Raw genomic sequence first — 8,423 nt, forward strand, 5'->3', positions numbered from 1 at the left:
GGCTTTGTTAAAATGTCCACGTGCTTGTGGATCCAATTCTGAATCGATCAGAATTTCTTGGGATGAGATGTAGAAGTTGGTCCTTTTAATAAGCTCCCTTTGTTGTTCAGTTGCTAAGTCATGTCTGACTCTGTGACGTCATGGACTGCAGCACACCAGGCTTCCCTGTCCTTCACCATCTGCTGGAGTTTTCTCAAACTCACGTCCATTGAGTCAATGATGCCATCCAACCATCTCATCCTCTGTTGTCCACTCCTCCTTCTTCCCTCGGTCTCTCCCAGCATCAGGGTCCTTTCCAATGAGTCAGCTCTTCGCATCAGGTAGCCAAAGTATGAGAGCTTCAGCTTCAGCGTCAGTCCTTCCAATGAGTATTCAAGGTTGATTTCCTTTAGGATTGATGGGTTTGACCTCCTTGCAGTCCAAGGAACTCTCAAGAGTCTTCTGCAGCACCACAGTTGGAAAGCGTCAATTCTTCGGCGCTCAGTCTTCTTTATGGTCCAACTCTCACATCCATAAATGGCTTCATGGTTCTAATGTGAATCTAATGGCCCCCTACATGGTCCTAATGTGAGTCCTGGATTGAAAACCACTGAAATCTGTGGAACAGCTCTGTAAACTGCAAAACATAATGTACAATTTGTGGATTTTTTTTTTATTGTTGTTAGTTGATGATCTTGTGAGGAACTAGTTCCTCTGAAAGTCAGCCCAAAGGGCATTTTCCACCATCTGCCTGAAGACTGCACTGACTGGAGAGAATTGAAACTCACTCAGTTCGTGTTCTTGCCTTCAAGCCAAGGAGGCTAAATGAAAACAAGCCTCTCTCAAATCAAAGATCCTCCTGGGATGTTGGGGCCAGTGAGTGGTGTTGGTTTAATTGGATTTGGAAGCCATGCCACCAGCCGTGGGGAAGCATTCAGTATTCTGTTTTATTAAAGTGACTCCTGTGCAAAGGCACATGTATCACCCTGTGCATTTACCCAGTCAGGTTAAGGGCCAGAAGGTCTTTCTATGTGCGTCCCCAGATGTGATTCCAACCCCTAACTTGGCTCCAGTTGGCACAGTTGCAATCTCTGCCCATTGTCTGCCTCTTTCAGCACATGGCCATGCCATACCCCACACACCCCCTCTGATTAGATGCCTCTTTACAGACAGAGTCTTCGAGATGTTCTGAGATTCACAAGAGAGGAGGGAGGGGGTGGCTGGAATCAGAGGTGGACATTTTTGACTAGTCTCTCTAATATTTCTAGTAACATCTACACCACCATGATATTCTAACTAAACTGCTGGGTTCAGCTGGGATGGTCATTTTATATAGAAGTGATTCCCTTATGGAAGGTGCCAGATGTTCCCCACCAAAGGGTATCTCAGGACAAGGGATGAGATGGCCACCTGTTTGAGAAGCAATAAAATGGAAACTTGATCACTGCAGAGATTAAAAAATAATAACAATAATGGGTGACATATGAGCAAGAGTCTGGCTTGGAAAGCTCACAGACTAATGTGTGAGTCTGATTTCTGGGCCATGGACTGATAAATTTCATTGCTGTGGGCACACATTTGCATTGAACCCAGGAAGAGCTGGAAGCTTCATATCCTCACACCCTTGGGCCAGGGCTGCATCTCCAACATTCAATGTCTGCATTTAAGAGCAGCTGCCATGTGGTCCTGAAAATTTCTTCAGGTTCCCCTGTCAAAGATAGGATGCTAAATTCACTCCAAATCCAGAGTTTGTTAATACTACCACAGGACCACTTCCTCTGTGTGCAGAATTTCCTCCTCTATCTTAGATTCTTGTTCTGCTTTTCCAACTTTAAGGCTTCAGTGATACACTTATTCTACAGATATTGACTATTGATTTGGACACATTTTACTTTCTTCAGTTACAAAATTACTGCTGACAGTGCCTGCACCCATGAAATTAAAAGATGCTTGCTCCTTGGAAGGAAAGCTATGATGAACCTAGACGACATATTAAAAAGCAAAGACATCACTTTGCTGATGACGGTCCATATAGCCAAAGCTATGGTTTTTCCAGTAGTCACGTATGGCTGTGAGAGTTGGACCATAAAGAAGGCTTCAGTCCAGTTCAGTCTCTCAGTCCTCTCTGACTCTTTGCGACCCCATGAATCACAGCACACCAGGCTTCCCTGTCCATCACCAATTCCTGGAGTTCACTCAAATTCATGTCCATCGAGTTGGTGATGCCATCCAGCCATCTCATCCTCTGTCGTCCCCTTCTCCTCCTGCCCCCAATCCCTCCCAGCATCAGGGTCTTTTCCAATGAGTCAACTCTTCACATGAGGTGGTCAAACTATTGAAGTTTCAGCTTTAGCATCAGTCTTCCAATGAACACCCAGGACTGATCTCCTTTAGGATGGACTGGTTGGACCTCCTTGCAGTCCAAGGGGCTCTCAAGAGTCTTCTCCAACACCACAGTTCAAAAGCATCAATTCTCTGGCAGTCAGCTTTCTTCACAGTCCAATTCTCACGTCCATACATGACTACTGGAAAAACCATAGCCTTGACTAGATGGACCTTAGTCAGCAAAGTAATGTCTCTGCTTTTCAATATGCTATCTAGGTTGGTCATAACTTTCCTTCCAAGGAGTAAACATCTTTTAATTTCATGGCTGCAGTCACCATCTGCAGTGATTTTGGAGCCCAAAAAAATAAAGGCTGACACTGTTTCCATTGTTTCCCCATCTATTTCCCATGAAGTGATGGGACCAGATGCCATGATCTTCGTTTTCTGAATGTTGAGCATTAAGCCAACTTTTTCACTCTCTTCTTTCACTTTTATCAAGAGGCTTTTTAGTTCCTCTTCACTTTCTGCCACAAGGGTGGTGTCATCTGCATATCTGAGGTTATTGATATTTCTCCTGGCAATCTTGATTCCAGCTTGTGCTTCTTCCAGCCCAGCATTTCTCATGATGTACTCTGCATAGAAGTTAAATAGGCAGGGTGACAATATACAGCCTTGACGTACTCCTTTTCCTGTTTGGAACCAGTCTGTTCTTCCATGTCCAGTTCTAACTGTTGCTTCCTGACCTGCATACAGGTTTCTCAAGAAGAGGTCAAGTGGTCTGGTATTCCCATCTCTTTCAGAGTTTTCCACAGTTTCTTGTGATCCACACAGTCAAAGACTTTGGCATAGTCTTAGCGCCAATAAATTGATGCTTTCAAGTTGTAGGGCTGGAGAAGGCTCTTGAGAGTCCCTTGGACAGCAAGGAGATCAAACCTGTCAATCCTAAAGAAAATCAACCCTGTATATTTATTAGAAGGATGGTTTTGAAGCTGAAGCTCCAATATTTTGGCTGCCTGATGCAAAGAGATGACTCATTGGAAAAGACCCTGATGCTGGGAAAGATTGAAGGTAGGAGGAGAAGGGGGCAACAGAGGATGAGATGGTTAGATAGCATCACTGACTCAATGGATGTGAATTGGAACAAACTCTGGGAGATAGTGAAGGACAGGGTAGCCTGGTGGGCTGCCGTCAATCCATGGGGTTGCAAAGAGTCAGATACAACTTAGCAACAACAGCAGCAACAACAGAGCTTGTATAATGGCCCTAATCTTGAGCCTGGTATGAAATAGCTAAACCCTCCTGCTGCTTGCTCCTCCCACCCTGAGCAGATTATCTCCTCTGTTTTCCAAACTAAATGTTGGCATTCGATATTAGAAACAAAAGCCAGATTCCTAGAAATCAAAAAGTACTGTGCGGTTCTTACCATGTTCTGTTAGCCTCAGGCCATCAAACAGGCAGAGCTGCAGGCAGGTAAGGAGACCCAGAGTGTAGAGGACCTGACCCAGCAGACCCCAAAGGAAGCAACAAACACAGTTCCTAACATTTCAGACCATGAATGGATGTATTTAAAATTTGTTGCAAGAAATGAAATGGTTTGCATTTTTAGGACAAGACAGGCATTTGAAACTTAATTTGCACTTATAATCAAGATGCATGGCAGGCGGTATCCTAACCATTAAAGCCAGAGAACAAAAAGTTGAAAAAGAACATAAAGCAGGTATAAGGTATGTGGGTCTCCTCTGCCATCGGAATCTTGATAAGTCTTAGCAAAATTCAAAGTTTATCAAAAACTGGAAACCTCAAATGTCCATCAAGAGTAGAATGAGGAAATAAATTATGGTCTTTCTTTCAGTGTAATATGAAGATGAATAACGTGAACTAAAAATGAATTTTTAGTAAAACTCCATGTAACAACAAAGATGAATCATACAAAAATGTGAAATGAAAGAAGCCAGACACGCACAGTCAAAATATGCATATTGTATGATTCTGTTTCTATAAAGTCCAAAAGTAAGCAGAACTCATCTTCAGTGTTAGAAGTCAGAAAACTGGTTCCTCTTGGAAAGGGTTGGGTAGAGACTGGGAGGAGGCACTGGTGGAATTTCTAGGATGCTATTAGTGTTCTGTTTCTTGACCTGGTTGTAACATAGACGTGTCCATCTTGTGATAATTCATTGAGCAGAATACTTGTGATTTGTGCATTTCACATTTGTGACAGTCCTTCAAGAAATTCAAATCTTGGATGGAGCCCCGCTTGTCTGTGGTAATTAAGCTTGCAAGAGTTAGGTAGGTCCTCCGAACCCCTGCCCTCCATGCTAGGCCCATTTCTAGAGTCAGGGGAGCTCAGCCAAAAATCTGAGGAGAACATCAGAGCAACAGTGACAAATGAGGCAAGACAAGGTGAGAACTGTGTTTGCCTCGGAACCACCTGACACCCGGTCTTGGGAACAAGTCCCACAAAAGTGTAGCACTGAGATTTCTGGCGTTTGGGTTGGTTCAGGGGCCGGATGAACTAGAATATGCAGATAGAGTCTACCTAGGGTAGAGAGTGAAAGCTCAGGTCTGTTATTTTTAACTCTCAGGAGACCCTCCTCCCCCAGCCTTCTCTCCTATGAAATGCTCTCCCTGCTGTGGGCAGTGGAATCTGCCCAAGCTATGGGACCATGGCTCTGATTTTGCATCAGGGAGAGTGGGTCTTGTTTCTCAGAAGAGCAAGTGGCCAGGGCAAAAATTGCCAGACTGGGGACTTCCCAGTTGGTCCAGTGGTTAAGAATCTGCCTTCCAATGCAGAGGATGAAGGTTCCATCCCTGGTTAGGGAACTAAGATCCCCTGTGCTGCAGGGCAACTAAGCCCATGCACCCAAATAAATAAACATTAAGGAACAAAAAACTGCCAGACTGCTTTCTCAAGTTTTGCCCTGTGTAGATGAGACTTGGCTTAATGGGAAAGGTGAAGAAGGGGAGCTTTCCAGGCTTAGCATTGATGCACAGAATGAGAAGAAAGGGGAGGGTGGCGTTCTACCACAGTGCGACATACACTGTGACAATGGATATTAGGTAACGGGTGGAACATAAAGATAGTAGACTCTTTAAGGATTTGGAAGCAAGGAAGCCCAAAGCAGTTTGTCATGGGCAAGGCATGAGGGTGCTGACTTGCTACAGACCTGCTTTTCCGTTTTAATTCTTGAATTTTTAAACCACAGTCACACTCAGAGAGCTATTGAGGAATGAGGCCAAGATCATTGTCCTCTGGTGGCAGTATGAGGTTCACTTTTTCCTAGTCGAACTGCCAACATTTGGAGCCGTTTACCACTGTAACCATCACTGCAAGCAGTCTGTGGACACTCTGGATGTTCCAGCCCAAGTTGAAGTGAATAATCTTGATCAAGATCCTGCTTGCAATGGGGAAGTGAACTCAAACAAAAAAGCTTTATTTAAGTTACTTACACTTTTTCATTGAAGTATAGTTGGTTTACAAATGTGTTAGTTTCTGGTGTACAACAAAGTGATTCAGATTTTAGATCTAAATATAATATCTGATCCAAACATTCAAATATTTTGGGGAGGGTTCTCTTCCATTATAGGTTATTATATGATATTGACTATAGTTCCCTGTACTGTATAATAAGACCTTGTTGTTTATTTTATATATAGGAATGTATATCTGTTTATCCCAAACGGTTAATTTATCCCTTTCCCACTCACTTTCCCCTTCGGTAACCGTAAGTTTGTTTTCTATGTCTGTGAGCCTATTTCTTTCTGTAAATATGTTCATTTGTATCATCTTTTAGATTCCACATGTAAATAATATTATATGCTATTTGTCTTTCTTTCTCTGACTTACTTCACTTAGTATGAGAATCTCTAGGTCCATCCATGTTACTGCAAATGGCGTTATTTCTGTCATTTTTATGGCTGAGTAATATTCCATTGTGTATATATACCAGATCTTCTTTGTCTATTCATCTGTCCATGGACACTTAGATTGCTTGCATGTCTTGTCTATTGAATATAGTGTTACAGTGACATTCGGGTATATGTATCTTAGAAAAATGCCAAGGAGTGAGATTGCTGAATCATATGGTAACTCTGTTTTTAGCATGAGACAAAATTTATCCCCAGCCTAGTGTTCACCATTCATAAAAAAAATGGTCCATGCACAGTGGGAGATGTGCCTAGTGCAGGAAGAGACCACAGTAGGTGATCAGGTTAACATTCAGCATAGCACCCGTAGAAGTGGGAAGTTGGGATTATCTTTCTCTCTGAAGGTTTATTTACTCCAGCACTGTGTTTGCCCTGCTGGAGAGTAAGATGCAGAGTAAATTGGGAATCATTATTGAAACACAGTAATGGGACCGCAATGAGAGTGTCCAGTTCCCAGACACGGCGGTTTCAAGAAAGCAGAAAGTGCACATGGCTACTTACCAGATTCCAGGATATCTTAGGAATAAAATGCTTCCTGAAAGCACTTTTATTGGAAAATGTTACTTAGAAGAGTTTCAAGTTTATTTTAGAACTTTTTCAGTCAGTGGGTAGCACACCCATTCCCAGGCCAAGCTGAGATCACAAGATGTGCAGGACAAAGAACTCTTTCAGGCCTCAGTGGACCCAGTGAAACTGGATTAGGGTGAACAACAGTGTTTAAGATCCTCGGAGGCAGGCATGGCCACTCTGCTGTCTCTCTGCTTCATAATTTCTCAACTTCTACCCTTTCTGCTGCTTTCTTTTTCCTGTTCCATTTTCCAGTTTCAATCCCCAACATAAAACCCCGAACCTGTATCATCACTGAGAATTCTATTTCCAAGTATGTCTCAAGGGGCATGATAGCAGGTGGAAAGAACTTCAAGAAGTTGTTTGTTAGGTGATGTCTGGCTGGCAGATGGAGATCCACCCTCTGACCAGGAGGAGTTGGCAAAGCCTGGTCTTTTCAAGGCTCATCAAGCAGCATTCAGTATTTTCCAACATCCCTGGATGGGCAGCCTTGCTCCTGCATGCCCTTCCCCCAATTTAAAAAAAAATGTAAAATTTAAAAGGAAAATGTAAGTCATGGGCTTCCAAGAATTTATACTTACTTCATCAAATCTATTGTTTTCCAAGAGTTGTTTGGAGTCCAAAAAGGCTAATGAGTCTTTTCCAAATGTCTTTCAAAATCCTTTCTTCTTAAAAGGACATTTAGAGGCTTTGAAAATTGTTCCAAGGGTAAAAATAATATTAATAATAAATTTCTCAAAACTCTCAACCCCTGTAGGTTCAAAATTTGCTTAATTCTTCAAATGCAAAGGACTTTGAATTGTTACTGGGAATTGTCATTTCTTGTTTATGAGGCTTTTCCAAAGGGTAAGAGTCATCACATGGAAGTCCACTAGAGTTCACTACATGGCTCACAGCCTTGCCCATGACCTGGGACACTTCGAGAGTCTTCTGAAACAGAACCTTCAAGAGAGCCTTCCCCCTCTTTCTTGGTGGCATCCATGGGGCCAGGTGGGAGTTAAACTGAAAGCATCAACTTTTCAGCCTGCCTTATTTTTGGCTAGTAGATCCAAGTCCTCCCAGAACAGTTCTATTGTAGGGCATGCAATCTGTATCACATAAAACAGGTGATCTATTATTGGGTGGCTTCACTGGTGGCTCAGACAGTAAAGAATCCACCTGCAACGCAGGAGACAAGGTTCCAACCCTGGGTCAGGAAGATCCCCTGGAGAAGGGAATGGCTACCCACTCCAGTATTCTTGCCTGAGAAATCCCGTGAACAGAGGAGCCTGGCAAGCTACAGTCCATGGGGTTTCAGAGTCAGATACAACTGAGCAACTAACCCTGTGGGGTGCAAAGAGAACAATTTTTCCTTAGGGTGTGTGCAAAGGCGCCCTTTGTGCTCAGCTGACCTTGAACGTTGTCTTCGGATGACCTCTGGTGGTGGAATTTTTCCCAGCATATGCACAGCTATGTTTCTGAGCCAAGCTATCCTTGTTACATTTTCCTACATTCCTTTCCTCCTGTTTTGTTATTCACATTCAGCAAGGAGCAAGAATCAGTTGCAAACACTCAGAATAAAGTGGTGCATGTGCCTCACCAGACTTTTGGTGTTTCAAAAAGTTGCCTGTGCCTTCTCTTTCAGTGAA

The sequence above is a fragment of the Budorcas taxicolor genome, chromosome 20, assembly GCF_023091745.1.
Source record: "Budorcas taxicolor isolate Tak-1 chromosome 20, Takin1.1, whole genome shotgun sequence".
Taxonomy (NCBI): Eukaryota; Metazoa; Chordata; class Mammalia; order Artiodactyla; family Bovidae; genus Budorcas; species Budorcas taxicolor.